Source organism: Gymnodraco acuticeps, unplaced genomic scaffold (assembly GCF_902827175.1).
Source record: "Gymnodraco acuticeps unplaced genomic scaffold, fGymAcu1.1, whole genome shotgun sequence".
Classification (NCBI taxonomy): domain Eukaryota; kingdom Metazoa; phylum Chordata; class Actinopteri; order Perciformes; family Bathydraconidae; genus Gymnodraco; species Gymnodraco acuticeps.
In genome coordinates, this window is record NW_022989983.1 from 1,280,982 (window position 1) to 1,298,749 (window position 17,768).

The 17,768-nt window shown below is 40.7% G+C and overlaps 1 protein-coding gene across 1 annotated transcript in view; it reads right to left on the bottom strand.

Moving 5' to 3' along the window:
- Nucleotides 1–17,768, bottom strand: part of LOC117543806 (caM kinase-like vesicle-associated protein) — a 48,964-nt gene that overhangs the window by 13,497 nt on the left and 17,699 nt on the right. The gene's annotated exons all lie outside the window — the stretch shown is intronic.

Here is a 17,768-nt window from a genome sequence, read left to right on the forward strand (position 1 = left end):
TGTGCTACAGTAAAATAATAATGGTCACCTACAGTTAAGGCGTGTGTGCATTGGTTGGTTGGTAAAGAGGTACACTTGCAGCTTGGCCGCTATAAATCAATGAATTTATTCGATTTTTTGAGTTGCATCACCAGCGACAAACAGCCTGATGCCTGAATGTCTGATATGTGTTCCATTCACATTTTCATGAAGGAAAACTTGGGATTCAATTTGAGATAATATTGTTTTTTGTGTGTGCGCAATGGAAGTGTGGTTGCTAGATAGGGAATGTGCTGGATAAGTGTAAATAGAATCTGGTATGTGCTCAACCGACATAATTTATGTTTTTGAGGTTGACATTTGCTGGAGAATTGAAACACGTCCTCATACCTGAATGACAAAGCCAGCCACTTGCTAATGGAATAACCACTTAAAACATTGTGAAACGTTTGCAGAATGTCAACAAATAAAAATGTAGCTCCCTCTTGAACCTATGTAACACAGTACAGGAAATCGAAGCATAAAATGGCCTCTTTAACGCTGTGAAACTTAATTCATATATACTGTACACGCCGCTTGATTCGGATTCACTCCAAAATGTAAGGGGTTCTTTTGTGGTCTATGCTGCACTCTTCCACTCATTTTCTTTCAAATGGAGGCTGTAGTAGCAGTAGTAGGGATAAAACTCAACAAATCTACACTACCATTACTGACTGGATATTCTGTAAGTTATGCTGCTTGGAGCCAAAGCACAGCAGCAGTGTTGAAAAATGATTCCGTAGCCAAATGTATCTATAAAGCGTGAAAAACACTTTTTTCCCAGCCACACAAGCATCCATCTGCACCAACAGTCCGGGTGATGGATGCCCACATGTAAATGCGAGCAGGCAGCATAAGAAGTCAAGCATCATGTGAAAAGAAGGGCAATCTGTTCTCTGTAGCTCCACCAACCGACTTGTAATCCAATCTAAATGAAGGAGATGCAGCGTCGAGACGCCTCAAATTGCCGAAGGAAAGCTGTGCTCTCTGTGAACTTCCTGCACTCCTCAGAGTCTGCGTTGTGTAGTCGATGCGAGGGCCTGACCTTTCCTGGCTGACTAGGATTCTTTCACTTTTGATAATACCGTACCATCTCTCCGTGGTAAAGGCTTTGGCTCAGTGAAGAAATGCTGCAGACAAGAGAGCGGAGTTCTGCAGGGCCAGTGGATTAAATGGATGTTATTCTGTCTGGCGGAAGCAAAGCATTAGCAAGCATGTCAGGAAGAAAAATCTATATTACGCAAGAAAAAAAAACGTTTCTATTCTGCAAGCAGCTATAACGGTCCAGAGGGGTTGCATTGTGGAGATAATGAAATCTAAGAAGTCTGAAAAAAAGCACATTCAGTGGAGACTTGTTTTTCAGGTTCATGTACTGGAAATGACTCTAACTCACTGAGACTATGCAGACATTCAGAGAGACCAAAGGATTAGCTCAATATATCGGTTTCAATTGCTCTTGTTTTTTTTAAAAGAAGTTACACGAAGCCCATGTCTATATTGCATTTTTTGAACATACTGTAATCTTCTTACAGCACTTTTTTATTTGAGTTATAAGCACTCATAAACATGTGTAATGTATTACAAAAATATCCAGTGAGTGGGCGATTCATTAATAATAAGTTGGGAAACATAAAGACTTTAAATACTTGCATGTATGGAAGCTAAAAGGCTAATGGCTAAAAGTTACTGGATGGAGGAGAAGGTACAATTGCGCATTTCTACAAAAGCAACAGTCAACGGACTATTATATCCCTGATTGCACAACAAAACATACAAATACATGTACATTATATAAAGTGGCTGACCTCCGGGTCCCAAAAAAGCAAGCTAGTGTGCAGGGAAATGTTTACTGTTATCAGTCCCAGACTTATCATAATCTATTGTGTGATATTGCTTAATTATACAGTAAAGTGCTATAATGACACATTATACTGTAGGTATGGACTCCATAGCAAGTGTTACCAAACGTGTGACTTACTGTAAAGAGCGAAGAGAATCCTTTGGAGAGGAGAGAGGATGCTTGTGGTATCGTATAACTGAGGCTGCATAATGGGCCCATTTGGACGGAGCACCATCAGCAGCATTCAGACATTATCACCCCATATTCTGACTGTTATCTGCACTGCAAGAGCACCAATCGATGGCCTGCGATGCTTTATAGCCCAGTATGTGATCTGCTGGGCTGGGCCACCCTGCTATATCTCCCCTGATTTACTGCAGTGAAGATTTAGAGAAAGAAAGATGGAGAGTGATAAAGACCTTGGGACTATTAGACGGAATGCACTTTCTCCTCCAGCTAGGCGAGGCAATGGGTAAATTACGTTTTCCTCGTGAAATCGATGGGAAAGTCTTGTAGTGCTCGAGTCTGGGCGAAGTTTAGGATTAGGCTAAATGCAGCGCTGAAGTGCATTGTGTCACGACTTTTTAATGCAGCAGTAAGAAGGATGATTTGACCTGCTGCTTTGGTATAATGCTGGGCGACGCCTCGGAAAAAGGACGATACCTGTTTGGTATGTTAAGCCTTTAGACACTTGACTGAGCATTCCCTGAAAAGATGGAGAAATGGTTCCTTGTTTCTTGGAAATCCTATATTTACTATCTTTCGTTCACCCTGTTCCCCATGCCCCCCCCCCCCCCCCCCCCCCCCCCCCCCCCCCCCTCTGGCTCGTACAGCAGCCACTTAATGAGGATGCACAGGAGATCAGAGCCCATGCATCACACTTGTGCTGACTGGAGGCCAGAACAGATTTACTGAAGTGAAGCTAAACAGTGCTGAGCCTCGCCAGCTATGTACAATCTATATTTTACGTATACAACATTCAGCTATAGCCAAGATGAAAAATATGATCAAATAAAACACGCCATTGAGATTGTATATCATTTTGATGGATGATCTGTTTTCACTACACCTTCCTTATCCCACAGCACCATAAACTGAAAACAGATCAAACTAGAAGCGCTCTCAGAGTGTAGACCTCTGCCAAGGCCGTTAAAAATGAGTGAAAAATCATGCGTGCATCCGCCCCGTGATAAGGATCCAAAATGTAATGGGTTATATAGCGTATTGGCCAATGCTACACCCGTTCGACAAGTCTCATGAAGATTGTGCCTGTAGTTGTTTCAGTAAATGTTGACAAACGCACAGCGAACCAAGCCAAATAAATAACCTCCTTGACAGGGGGAAATATATACTACTGATTCGCTCTTCCCAATATGTTTTGAAGCAAACGTAAAAGGTGCTTCGGGAATGTTCAATGTCAAAATGTTTTCCTTTCCTGAAAAGTCATAGAACAATCAGCGGTTTGCATACTGTTCAGGCTACTTAAACACTTAGTAAGGATAGTTTTAAAGAGTTTGGAGCAAATATACAAGTAAAAAAAGTATTATCAAGGAGCAATATATTTAGTTTAATTTTAACAAATGTGCCCCAGTATATTCTCAATATGTTTGAATAGAATTTGATCCTGGTTATTACATTTCCTGCTATACTTTAGCATATCAAAAGTTAACGTCATTGTAATTTTTAGGCATATTCGTTGCAGACTTGTGACCTTTAAGGCACTTTTATTGCTTTGTTGTGCCCCAAAAAACTCATTTAATTCAAATTCAAAGCTGCACTAAGCAATATATTATTTATAGTTGCTCAAATCCCGATGTACAGTGTGAAATGTGTTACATGTAGTAAGTGGTAATAACTCCAGCCAACTGTATTTAATGCATTTGTAAAAACCTTTTAATTTGGAGTCATTTTTTCCTTATAGTAAAGGTGTTGATTTCCTCGAGCAAACTGGACTTTTGAGTGTTTTGAACAGACTGGTAGTCTTGTTTTGACAAGGCTCAGCTAAGCCATCGAAAAACCCATCTCTCTGTCGCTCAGACCTTCCCTCTGTCCCCGGGGATCGGTCAGAGCCTCAGACCCACTAGGACAGACACGACATTAGGAAATAAACACCCCTGACATTCATTTTCTTTCATCCCTGCTGATGTCCTGCAATTGCCTGAAGAGACTGCGATAGCACTTTGCCTTCGGGTGAAATGAGGAGACAAGGTCAACACAGATGGGCCCGGCGACAAGTCTGTGAGTCTTAGATGAGATCAGTGCGAGAAGGATGCTCGAACGGTCGTTTTTCACTATGTCTTCCTGGGGAAACAGCTGAAAGGACTACAGTATATGAAAGTAGAAGTAATCATAAAGACTGGAGGATGTAGAAAACACACCGTTCTGTCTTGACTCAAGCAATATTAAGAGGAAAGTAGGGTTGAGTATGTGTGCATTCAAACAAAACGTGTTTAAAGTGGACCTATTATGCGATGGGAAAATATATTGTAAGGCCATACCAATATAAAACATGTCTTTGCTTAAAATACCAAACAGTTCACCCATTAGCCCTGCCTCTGCTCAAAGCCCTCTTTTGCAGCCCTGTTAGAGAAACACGGATTTTGGGACCTTAGCTTGAAAAAAAAAAGAGGAGGCGGAGCCAATGCCTGATCAGAATTCTACCGGAGATCAAGTTAAATTCTGCTGTGATAAAACGCCATCCTGTTCTAAACCACATCAAGGATTATTTCTGAAACAGTATGGAGCTCAAATGCTTTTTCTCTTGAGGGTTTATCACAAGGTGAGTTCCTTTTTGTATTTCCTGCTTTTTAAACACGTGCTCTCCAGTACAGGCTAGCTCTGAGTGTTAGCGAGGCTTGCTAAAGTAAACAAAGACGAGATTACGTCCAAAACACGTCAGGCATTGTTTCTGATAGCAACTTTCTGTGGGTCCACCGCCGATTTGACGTCAGATCGGATGGAATCTGTATCCGCTCGTTGTACCCCCGTTTTTAAAAGATTTGGGTACGGAGGAAAAGAGAGAGGGTTTTATTTTCTGAAACTGCTTGAGTTCCCTGACACACCGGGGACACATATTTATGTATAAAAGACATTTTGCATGATAGGTCTCCTTTAAATAAGGTTTTAATGATGTTTAATGTCACAAGTATAACCAATATGATTTATATTTGTAAAATAATTTTCCAACCGCTCCCTAGGTTTGTGGGGGCATTAGTGGTGTCAACCAATAAAACAAGTTATTGCAAGTTTAAAATACTAGTAGGCCTATCTACTTCTTTTTGGGGTGGAAATAAAACAGATGCACATGTGGTTTTGAAATAAAGAAATGAATGAAAATCTGGCAAAGAAATCAGTAGAGTTTCTTTACTTTATTATACGAAGATTTCTGAATTATTGGCATGAAGTCTGACAATCTAGTAATTGCTGTTTACGGTGGTGTGTAGTCAGTGCAATAATGCATGAAGCTTTCACAGATGTTCCCGTTTTCTTTGACTTTTCCCTGTTATGCAACTCATAGTAAACAATCGTGCTGGAATTATGGGAGGACGTTTTTTTAGATAAATCTCGAGTGTAAATGCATTAATGTTGACAATTAGTATCTGAAGATTCATTTTAAATCTTGCCATATGTTAGTGACATTGTGTGTTGTTCATAATCACTTCACATTCACAGGAATGACACCTACTTTAGTAGTTGCTTAAGTAAAAAGCTCCTCCATGTTTTCATTAATGCTGATGTCACATATATATTGCAAGTGAGGAGCCGGAAATGAACAACACTTGAGCCTGATGTGAGAGGTCAGTCTGGGCTGCAATGACAGAGATGTGACTTGCAATTCAAGCACCATTGTAGATGAGTGGTCTAAATCTCTTCTGACATGATTGATGTTATGTGACATATCTAGATAAGCCCTAAGAGGCATGTGAGAAAGAAACCCCCTGGAGGTCCACTGAGTGAGATCCAAGTGGTTTTCTCTTCGTTTTTTCATAACTTTGTATAACACATCAATTATACTTTTGTTTAAAAGGCTTTGGGTCCAATTCTGCCTCCTGTGGCCAAAATAAATATTTTTACAAGAATCACTTGATGTACATTTTGAGGTAAACTGCTCCAGCTTCCCACCACAGACCTGTTGAGGTCCGACTAAGGAGCTCCCAAAATGAATTGCTATTTATGTAGATGTTCCTGAGAAAAGATTAAAACCCTGAAAAACGTCATTTTCATACGAGAGAAAACAAGTTAGATCACCAAAAAATGTTCCTTAAATTTCCTCCAAATTTGGATTCAAGCTGCAAATATGAATGTTGCATTTTAGAAGTGGTATTACAAGGAGACCACACTTGTGCAAATGAATGTTCTGCTTCTTCACATCAGAAGTGTATTGTATCTTGGCACCACTCCATCCTCCCAGCTCCCCCCTCAGTCTCTCATCAACTGCCTGCATGACATCAAAGCATGGATGTCATGCAACTATCTGAAACTAAACAGCATGAAAACAGAGCTCATGGTTGTGGCACCCAAGGCCCTGCTCCAGAAGGTTGGTGACTTCGTCCTTGAGGTTGACGGCTGCTCCATCTCCCCATCTCCTGAAGCCCGCAACCTGGGTGTCATCCTCGACTCCACCCTTTCCTTCCATTCCCACGTCAAATCTGTGACCAAATCGGCCTTTTATCACCTGAGGAACATTGCCAGACTCCGACCGTCACTCTCGGAGTCGGTTGCCGAAACCCTAGTCCATGCATTTGTCACCACCCGCTTGGACTACTGCAATGGTGTCCTGTTTGGGGTTCCCAACAAAACCCTGGACAGGCTCCAGTATGTCCAAAACTGTGCTGCTAGGGTACTCACGCACACAAAACCGTGGCAGCACATCACTCCCACCCTCATCCACCTACACTGGTTGCCGGTCAAGTCCCGCATATCCTACAAAATCCTCCTCCTTACCTACAAATCCCTCCATGCCCTTGCCCCCCAGTACCTATCGGACATCCTTCACCCACATGCCCCACCCCGGAACCTGCGGTCCTCAGACTCTGGCCTGCTTACCACCCCCCGCACCAAACTGCGAACCTACGGGGACAGAGCCTTCAGTGTGGCAGCCCCCACCCTCTGAAACGCTCTCCCTGCGGAGATACGCAACATCCCCACACTTGAAGCCTTCAAAAGGGCCCTCAAGTCCCATCTGTTTGCCAAGGCTTTCGGCCCCTAAATCGATCTGTTGTTCTGTTTGTCTGTCTTTTGTTTTGTTATGTTTGTCTTTGCACTATTACTTGTGAAGCGACCTTGGGTCCCCTGAAAGGCGCTATAGAAATCGAAGCTATTATTATTATTATTATTAGAAGTGCCAGATGTGAAGCGTGTGCAGCTGTAAGGTAGCTGTAATCCAAAGCAACACATTCAAATAACATTGAGGCAGCCCTGCGAAGATTCTCATACAAATAAACACCACAATCAAATGAGTTTAATATAAAATGTTATTGTGAGCTTGTAGCTATTAGGCTCCAAGAGCACAACAGGCAAATATGAATGTGCTCATGGTTGTAATTGCTTTATACAGTAAAAAACAATTAACGTCAAAGCTGTCCGACTCCCAGTGAACTTTTATGGATGAAGGGCTGAACTAAGGGCCAGGAGAATCCATAAGTAATGAGATTTACTCCATGAACGGTACACTAAAGGTGGAATATTTAATGTTATGCAATAAATCTAAATCTGTCAGCACTTGGCCCCGGCTGCGCTGTACCCTGAATATTTCTAATATAATCACTAGAAATGGGCACCGAAGAACACCAAGTCACTTTATATTTATATTATCGCACAGTGTACGGTGTAAACTGCATTAATTCAGTTCCATTCAATGTATTCAGGGATGCACTTCTCACTGGGGAGGAAGAAACAACATCACCGCACGCTGCCTCATTACTGCAACTTACAAGAATTATGTATTTTACATGTGACTCTAAGGGGAAATGGCTTCTTGGAGATGTTGACATAAAAGTGTGCATGCACTGTCTCGAGGGGGTTTCACCGCACTAATTAAAGTTGCATTGCGGTGTATTAGGCCAGCTGTTTCTAACCTTCGCATGGCCAGCGCAGGAGTGGAGGAGCTCAGAGGTCTTTAATGAGGGAAGATGAGCAGGAAGGAAATAGTTGCATCAATCGGCCGCCTGCAGAATATGAATGGTGGATTAGGTTTTTTAGAAGTTACACAATTGAATTGACTATGGCGGTGGGTCTCACTGGGCTTGAGGGTCTTGTATCGAGGAATGGCTAAGTTTGCTTAACAGTGTGCGGAAACATGCCAACCCTGGCAGCGCTGTAATAAATACCAGCTTTCTCTCCTCAGCACTCCTCTATTCCCAGTTCAGGGCGCTGCACTACTTGTCAGCGCCAGCCCCCCCCCCCCACTTAGCAAATCCTCAGAGAATCCATTACACCTACTCATTTGTTTGACAGACCTCACGGAGGATTGGAAACTATGCAATTTCCTACTTTTTGAGGACTTATTCAAGGCCATGGACCCTACTAATTCAATTGCCTTTAAAAAAACACTGTATGTGCTGCCTTTCATTTCAAATAAAGCTCTGTTTCTGACTCACATTGCTGCGTTCTGAACACCGAGTAAGAAAGCACTGCAGTGGCTTCTTCAGCAGTGTGAGCTTGAGAAAACCCTCTCCTCCACTTCGCTTCCTTCCCACTTCATGCTGTCTTCCTCTCTCACAGTGGCACTCGGAGCCCCATGGCGAATCACTTGCCGCACCAGAGGCTCAAACTAGCCCTGTACAAGAATCCCGAGGAATAATTACAGCTCCCTCTCACAACATGTTGTAAAGGGGAGGTGAGACTGCAGGATCTTACTGTACTTCTGCTAGCTGATAGATGGCCTGCCCTCCCAGGACCGACACACTGGGCTTTATACTGTACCCATGCTGCCGACCGTAACCAGTATTTCCTGCTTCAGACATTTAAAGCACGGGTTTAATTAGGCAGGGCAGTTGTTGTCATCAACTATACTCATGTGATAACAAAGCCAGTGAACAGCTGCTCAGAGCCTGTGTGCATGCAGCTAGAAGAGGCATCGTCTCAGAACAGGACAGAAACCCGCAGCGGCATATTTTTATATGTTTTGTCTCTCTGTACTTTGGCAAAAACTGTCAGTATAGACAGGATTCTTAGCTGATCACATCTACACCACCTGTAACTACCGTCAAATTATCTTCAAGGCAACCCCTGCTGAATCCTTTTAAAGAGGACATGTTATGCTCATTTTCAGGTTCATCTTTGTATGTTGTGTCTCTACTGGGACATGTCTCCATGCTTTAATGTTCAAAAATGTCTTTATTTCTCTCATACTGCCTGTGCTGCAGCACCTCTTTTCACCCTCTGTCTGAAACCAGAGCCCAGTCTGCTCTGATTGGTTAGCTGGACGGCTCTGTTGTGATTTGTCAACTGCTAAGAGATGTCCCGCCCCTTAGCTTATCACGATCAATGTGTTGGAGCGCTATCCAATAGAAGCACTATTGTATTGTGTGTTTCTATCGGCAGAAGAAACTCCCTCTGGAGGGAGCTTTGGGATTGTATCCTTTGCAGACCATTTACATGCACAAAAACCTATATAACACACTACAGGAAAGTAGAACCCCAATAAAGAATAATTGGACCTCAGTCTTCCTTCGACTTGTTACTACCAACAGCATTCATGCTATTGTCCATTTCACACATTCAATTGTTGTAAAACACAGATAACCAAAGACCTACAGAGCGGTGTGCCCGCAGAAGAACTGTAAGATCTGTTTGCCCCATTTTGTCTGTTCAACCTGAAGGTCACACAGTCGTTGTGAATTTAAGACGCTGTAGTTTTGTAACATCATTTATTAAACGTATTCAAGCCAGTGGATAAGCTGACGCTGCAACTGATGCTTGAATGGGAATTGTGGGCCTTACTTGGCTTGCCAGGGGGAGACACTTCATTTCCTGCATCTTAAATTACCTTTGTGGAGATTTTTCAGCATATGTTTTAAATTATTTTGTTCATGGCTTTTGTCCATTTGGGAGTCTGATCCCCGAAGCAACTATCTTTAAAAATAAGTATTCTGAATGAACAAAGCAGAATATGAGGAGCCCAGTTAATTGCCATGTTCTATGAGAATTACTTTTCAAATGAAAACTTTACTTTGGTTACTCACCTCATGTATAAATCATTCACAACCAGATGTCTTATCTTTTGTATTAATACTAAGGAATGGAAAACAAAAACGTTGAGGTCGACCACAGCGGCTGGCTTAGGTTAGGTCTTTACTGACCCACAAAGGTTATTACTAGCCTACTAAAGCTAGCTTGATATTGATTTTGTGGTGTGTCTGATAAGGGAGGGTGCCGAAAAAGAATGTGTTAAATACAGCTGATTATAAAAGTTTGAATATTATTATTCCAGAGGAATCAGAACTGTGTTTTTTGTTTCAAAACATAAGTTTTGGTTTGAGGAGAGTTAGCACAGTCATTAATGTGCTTATCTAACAATGACGCCAATGATCGGAACATAAGTAATTATGTTTTTATCAAGTAAGTGGCACTTACATTGATGGCAACATTTCCAGTAAATTGATTTAATAGCTAAAAACTTATGAAATGGATTAAATACCTTAACTGTTAATCAGCAGAAGCACAACAAACAAAATATTTTATTTATATTATCTGAATCCTGCTGAATAGCGAAATTGTACGTTTCGAATTGCAGTCCACCCACGCCGGCATGGACACTGTTGACCCTCGAAATGGCTGCCTGAGGGTGCTTCAGAGTGACCTGGACAGCCTATATATACAATACACTTCAGGTAAGATGGCTCATAAGTGCTTTCCTTATGGAGAGAGTGAGAACGGATGCTGGCTTTTTTTGATAAAACAGCGAGAGACAGTCCATCCTGAGGCAGAACAGTGTGTTAGAGCAGCCAGGCTGCTCTGTGTGCATTTCAGTGTGAATCCATAAGTGCACTGTACTAACAACATTTCTGTCCTTTCCTATTTGCAACAAATAGGGCCACTATTTCTAATCTTAGCCCTTCCTATGGCTCTGCTGTCAAAACTCCTGTACCTTTATGTCATTTGTAGTCCGGTGCAGGGAAGTTATTGGTGGGAGTGAAGTGAAGCGCAACGGGAGGTGGTGAGAGCAACACTTAGAATGCCGTTATTACACATACAGGTCAAATAATGTATGAAGGAGGCGGGCGCAGGGCGGACGTGAGGCTGACTGGGTTAATGAAGGGTCTGAGACAACAGCTTTACTAGAAGACTGCTTTTGTCTGCCTGGCAGTGAGTAACATAAACTAGATGTTGTCCTTATGCGGCATGGTGCCTTCATTACCATATCTGAAACAATAAGAAAACAAACATTCTCCGATGCTGTACAATAGTTAAAGTGTCACAGAAAGAAGAAAATTAGAACAAAGGTTATCATTTATGGTATTTTATTACTGCTTGTTGCGGCTCCGTCTAAAAATATTTACATAGCTAAATGTAACCCCTTCTGTTTAAACGTATTGTATCTGTAGAAAAAATACTTTTTAACTTTTGCAATTTTGCTGTATATGTGACCATAACACAATTTATATTTTCCAACCAAAAATATACTCATTAGACATTAGATTTGATTGGAGCAATAAGGAGACGTATACCTCATATCTGTCAGGATTCGGGAAAAGCTAGGACCCAAATGCAGTATAAAAAGACAAAAATGTCAAGGAACAAAAGGTGAGCTTTATTTAAAAAGCTGATGACCAAAAAAAAATGACATAAAATAATCAGGTAGCACGAGGTAGTATCAAAACTAAATCTGACTGTGCCCAACATGGAGGGAGACAGGAAAGACAAAGAACCGACAAGGAGCACAGGGGAAGACAAGACTAAATATAAAGAAGGGTAATCACAGGACAAGACACAGCTGGCCGGGGGAGGCAGAAACACAAGGGCAACAGGTGAACACAATCAGACACAGGAGGGCAAACACAGGAAGGAAGACAAGACACAGGGTGAACAGAAATGCAAAATAAAACCCATGACAAGACAGACAAAACTAAAATCGTGACATAAAACTAAGATCGTGACAGTATTTCATTATTCATTCGTTAAATATGTTAGGCATTGCATTTTATTGCATCTTTTGTCGACACATCAACTGAGGTCTTTTGCGATTATTCAAGATTTGAATGACTTATTGGCTTTTTCATTCTGGGGTTTTTGGGCGAATAAAAAATCTGCAAAATCACAGGTGAGTGGAAATGCACATATTTTCTAAGATTTTTCAATTCAAATAGTGGCTGTCATGATGTATTTTCTTTATTTCAGGATTTCATTGTAATGTTTAAAATCATTAAGCTAAACAGGTTATGAAAGGTCATATTTTGTGACTGGCAGTTATAAACCAACCTGTACATTTATGAATTTGTCACATGATCAAATTAGCTTAACTTTGAATGTTTGAAACGACCATAATGAAAATGGAAAACACAAAGAGACGCAGTGGCTGAGTTTCTCCTCGACAACACAGAAGCCATTGCGCTGCCATCTTATTAGCTTCCAGTTCCTCTGAGCTGCTTCAGTGGACAGAAACTTTAATTGCCACGCATAAAATCGACATTACATGAAATATTATCATTTAAAGGCAGGGATAAATAACGCGGCCTCGGTTTTAATGTCGAGCTCACACTAATTGAAAGTCCCCTCAGAGTGCTGACTGTGAAATTGGTATTGCGAAAGTGACACAGATTATGAGCAGTAAATTCATGAAGGACCATTAATGAAACTGACAGGAGGAGACTGTAAATTAATAGCATTTCAAAGCGAACAATACTACGCCATAGTAAATGCCTCCCTATTGTGAATTGAACTATTTCCTGTAATGAACTTGATATGGGGGAAATTGTGACGCACTGTAGCTGAGATGAAGCAGAAGGCAAGGTTAGGCTACAGACTAATTACATTACATGTCACTTGTTAGACGCGTTTATCCAAAGCGACTTACATACTCAATGCTGTGGGCAATCCCCACAGGAGCAATTTGGGGTGAAGTGTCTCAGGGACACAACGACATGCTGACTACAGTGGGGTTTGAACCTGTGACCCCCTGATCCGAACACCAACGCACAACCCACTGCACCACACGCCTAATCTCTTAAACCCAATCTTTAGGCAACAATACTCCACTGTGGTATTGGAAGATTTCTGGTTTCCATTTATACTCTGCTTCTAGTGCAAGTCGTTTTGACCAATCGTGTCTTTGTGCTATTCGGATTTTGTCCGAAGACTAAGTCTCAATTTAGCTTGTTTAATGGCTACTTGTGAAACAATCTGTTTGTAGACGTCGTCAACCATAGGTTTCCTTTACGCTCAGGACATGTCAATATTGTATATACACTCTTATTGCACTATTTTACTATTTTACAATTTTTCTTTTTGTATTTACTTGCACTATTTTTTCTGTTGTATTGTGTTGCACTGTTGGAGGAGCCTTGGACCTAAGATTGTCATCGTCATAACTACACTGCTATGTACGTATGACTAATAAAAACCAGTTTTTGAAATGGCCAGTTGGTCCCCACCATTTTTTCAAAGTATAATTTGTTAAAAATGTTCTGAAAATAGCTTGCCGATCGAAAAGCAATACATGAGAATACTTTGAGGTCTCTCAGGTTTATTTACCTTTTTAGCGCCACAAAAAAGCAATATAAGCTACAAATAATTCCTCAGCCTGATTCTAAAATGCCCCAAAACATCTATGTGCTGTTTAGAAACGTCAACAAATACTTGACACAGTTTCTTTTAGTACAAGTTTTTCATTTTCTCTCTGAGAACATGTCACACAGCCATGCTGGCTCAGGTTCTTTAGAGGTTCTCTCCACCTCAGGAGATGAGGCAGGAACGACCAGCAGCAAACTGTCTTGAAGGATACCATTAGGTCTAGAGGTTTTGCTAATAAATAGAGTGGTGCAGAAACCACTCCTAAAACCTCGGAATAACTTTTTATCACTTCCGATTCCCTTGTGTCAAAGTCAAACGTGTTTGTGTTGAGAAACCTGAAATAATGTCTGTGGTGAACACAAGCTGTACGTCACTAAATACCCCACTCTTGAATGTCTGAAGCTTCTGTGTGTCGTAAAAACGGCGGGTGATAACAAGTGACTAAAAGAGACTACAAGTGCCATCACACTGACCTTTTGCTTAGCGCAGGTGACGTGAAGTCATGCAACAGTGATGTAGTCGTTTATAGCCTAGCTTTTTATTTCTTCTGATTGTATTGACTATTCAATTATCTGAGAGTGACATGTGGATATAGTATATCATGAATGTGTGTTCGCTACAGAGCTCATTTTCTGCGATATACTGAAATCCAATGGGAATATCCAATTGCTTCTTGGCAAGAGAGCCCTTTGCAATGCTAACTAGGCCTACACATATACATCTTCACTGCACCACTCTATAGTAGTTCTACTGTGGTATTAATTGCGATTTTTCCTGCAAATTGTGTCTCCACCACTTTTCAAAACACGGTGACGCCCATGCTCTCAACTCCAACTCCTTTCCCTAAAAGGCTAATCGTAATAGATTAAGCGCTGAGAGAATGAAGTATTTGCCTGTATGCTGGCTAAACCATATAGCACCAAACATGTTGATCATTGCCCCAGAGAATTGATCGTTGTCAGACCTTTAGGCGATTGATTTTAAGATTGATAGTAGACTAAACTAAGGCCATTTAATCCAACATAGAAGCTCACATTTATGACATTTCTGTGTCACATCTGATGTAACATAATTGTCTTGTTAGACTCTGCATTAGCCTCACTGTACAATAATGTCTCCTACATTTTAATGACATCCTCAATGAGTCCCTGTTTAATAGTGTGTGGCGGGTGTTAAGTGTGCAGTTAGTACATCGTGTAGGTTATTAACACAGGCCAGATGAGAGTCACATTACACCGTACCCGCTGCCTGCCTTCATGCAAGAGAAGAAGCAGATGTAAGAGTTTTTAGATCAGCAGTTTTATGCCTGCGCTAATATTAGCCTTTCTTTTATTGATTGATAACTCACTTAACACACTTGCACTTATCGAATGATTTCAGGAATCTGCTTGATAAAATAGACAAGAGATTAAAGAATTGATGTACGTTTTGTACAGTTCTGAGATAAGTCTAAGCTCGAGGTTAACATCTGTACAGTTGGCATGTTGTTTTTTAGTGGTGAAAAAACGTATTGCACAAATGGCCTAGGTTTGAAATCACATGGTGAACATTTATTTTGCTTTCTGTATGAATAATTTTGGGGCAGTGAAAACAAGTTGTGTACATAGCATATACATCACGACCTAAGATGATATGATATGGCAAACTAGTTCGAACAGCTGCTATACATCCAATCATTACGGAGAAACATTAGCAGTAACTTGGAGTCATGTTTTGAGATTATAAATCTCTTTTTATCACCAAAATCTTCGGGGTCATCCTCTGGGAACCTTGAATGAAAATGTGGTGCCTATTCATGAATAGATGTTTCAGAATTGACTGCGGATAAGGGAAAGCTCTAGATAACAAGTGAAAACTATGAGAATGAAGAAAGGTGATTGAAGATGAGAAATTATTGTATATGTATGTATAAATATAAATGTATGTAGGAATAACTTGCATAATGATTTAAAGGACAATCATTGATCAAGTAAGGGGTGGGAATTAATAAGCATTTGCTTCCTCCTACTCTCTTTCGGACGGATATGATTTATTATTAATATGAAGACATTTTTTGTTGTTTTGTTGAATATACAAATATTACCATGAATGTGGATAATACTGTATTATAACAATACGGTATTCTGTTTTTCACATTTGTTATTTGTTATTTTTTAATCTGTTCGAAATAAAGACTGAAAGAAAGAAAGAAAGAAAGAAAGAAGGGGACCAACGAAGTAACCTGGATTCTTCTTTTGATAACCATTTGTGCCTAATGGTCATTAGACCCTTTGTTGATTCCTTATAGTTTTGGACTATGTGGTGGATGATTTATCTATTGACTGACAGAATAACAATACAAATGCAAAAACATCTCACAAAGAAAAAGACAGCCATACACTGTACAAGTCTGACATCATCTTCCTGGCAAAGAAACCAATTTCTCTACTGCGGGTACTACAAAAAGACCACATTTGTCTCTATTTTACTCTATTATGACAACAAATTATTCCCAGCCCCTTCCTCATTGTGCTCTCACACAGTTGGTTGTTTTCCCCCTCCTCTAAAGTAAATAGATTGTGTGTAATGCGCTCATTAGTTTCCGCTGTATCTCTGCGTAGCATTGCATGCTGGCTCCATCTTTTATTCTCTCTACTCATTCAGTTTGAACAGCTCTATTCTCCACCGGGGAGAGGAGGCTTCTTATATCATCCCTTCACTGAACTGAAAATAGGTGGTTCAGAGCATGAAAATGCCTTTGACAGAGGAGGGGGGCGGGTGGGGGGGGGCTGAGCTGCCGCTGCTACACCCGGAGCCTGATGTTTAAAACAAGGCAGATCTGGAGGGTTTTTTCTGAAGTCCAGCACAAATGAAACCGAATGCGCTATGATGAATACATTGCTCAAAGGCTATGCATGTGTGATGAAGATGTGGATATCTGCATGGTTTAGTTTCATTCTGTGTGATGTCTTTTTTGCTAATGAAATAGCCTCAATCTGCAGGAGATGTGCAAAGAGTGAAAAGACTTCAAAACATGCCATTCAAAAGTTCAAATGATGCTAACATGTACATATTAAATATACATAAGAAGCAAGCTTACAATAATATGTCATTGTGGGAATACCAAATTGAAGTCGAGACAATAATATCAGACATGAAGCAAATGATGTTCTCGGTCCAACTGCAATAACTATATGTACGTGTATAAACAATATGTGTACATTGGAGTCAATATGATATTCAGTTAAACCAGCAAGTCAGCAAAAACAGTTATACTGCAGTGAAAGGTCTAACGTTGTTGTGCAAAGGCAGAAAAGACTTGTGTGCTTGAAATCGACCTGGCTCACTCAAACCAACTTTGAATCAGCTCAACTCAGTTAACAGATGAAAACCAGTGAGGAGGTAATGATTCCAACTTGTACACAGGCCTGCTTGTTGTTCAGAAGTTAACCAGTTTTAGATTTCATTAGCTTTCCATCCAAGTCCGATCATTAATGCCATCCTCATGTTAATTTATATTCTCTTTTATTCTGAGGGAGCAAATACAACCCAACAGCATGGAGAGGCTTCACGGCCAGGGCTACAATGCCGCTGCTTGTTAGAAGTGTGTTATGAGGATCTTGGAGAGGAAAGAAAGTGACGGGTTGGACTGCTGCAGAGCTGTTGTTGGCTTGGTATGAAACCAAAGAGAAGTTTCTCTCTTATGCATGCTGCTTTGGAGAGAAGCCTAGAAAACGGAACAATGATATCGAATCACTTTGTGTTAGTTAGTGTGATGCTTGTCTTAACTCGTTCTGCTGTTTAATTTTCTGCTGCAGCACTGTTAAAGCGACAATTTACCAGCTTTATATTTGTCCAATCAGTGTTGATTGCAAATGTAGTCAATTGAAGCAGAAAGGCCCTATTGTGTGATATATTTACCCACAAAGCGGAGTTTTTCTCCTACATGTACCAGAATGCATTGTGCGAAGGTTGTGTCCATAATAGAGTGCCACAGTGACGCGTCCTAAAACCCTTTTATAATTTTATAATCATAAATCTATTGATTTGATTTATGATTCGAAAATGATAAAAGTAGGGTAGACATGTGGATATTATCCGGCTGAACAAAACGTGATCTGTCTCTTCAATTTGTCTCAACCACAGACCTTATTTCCAGCTATTTTCCAAAATCCAATAGAGCAAGTGCATTGCTTTT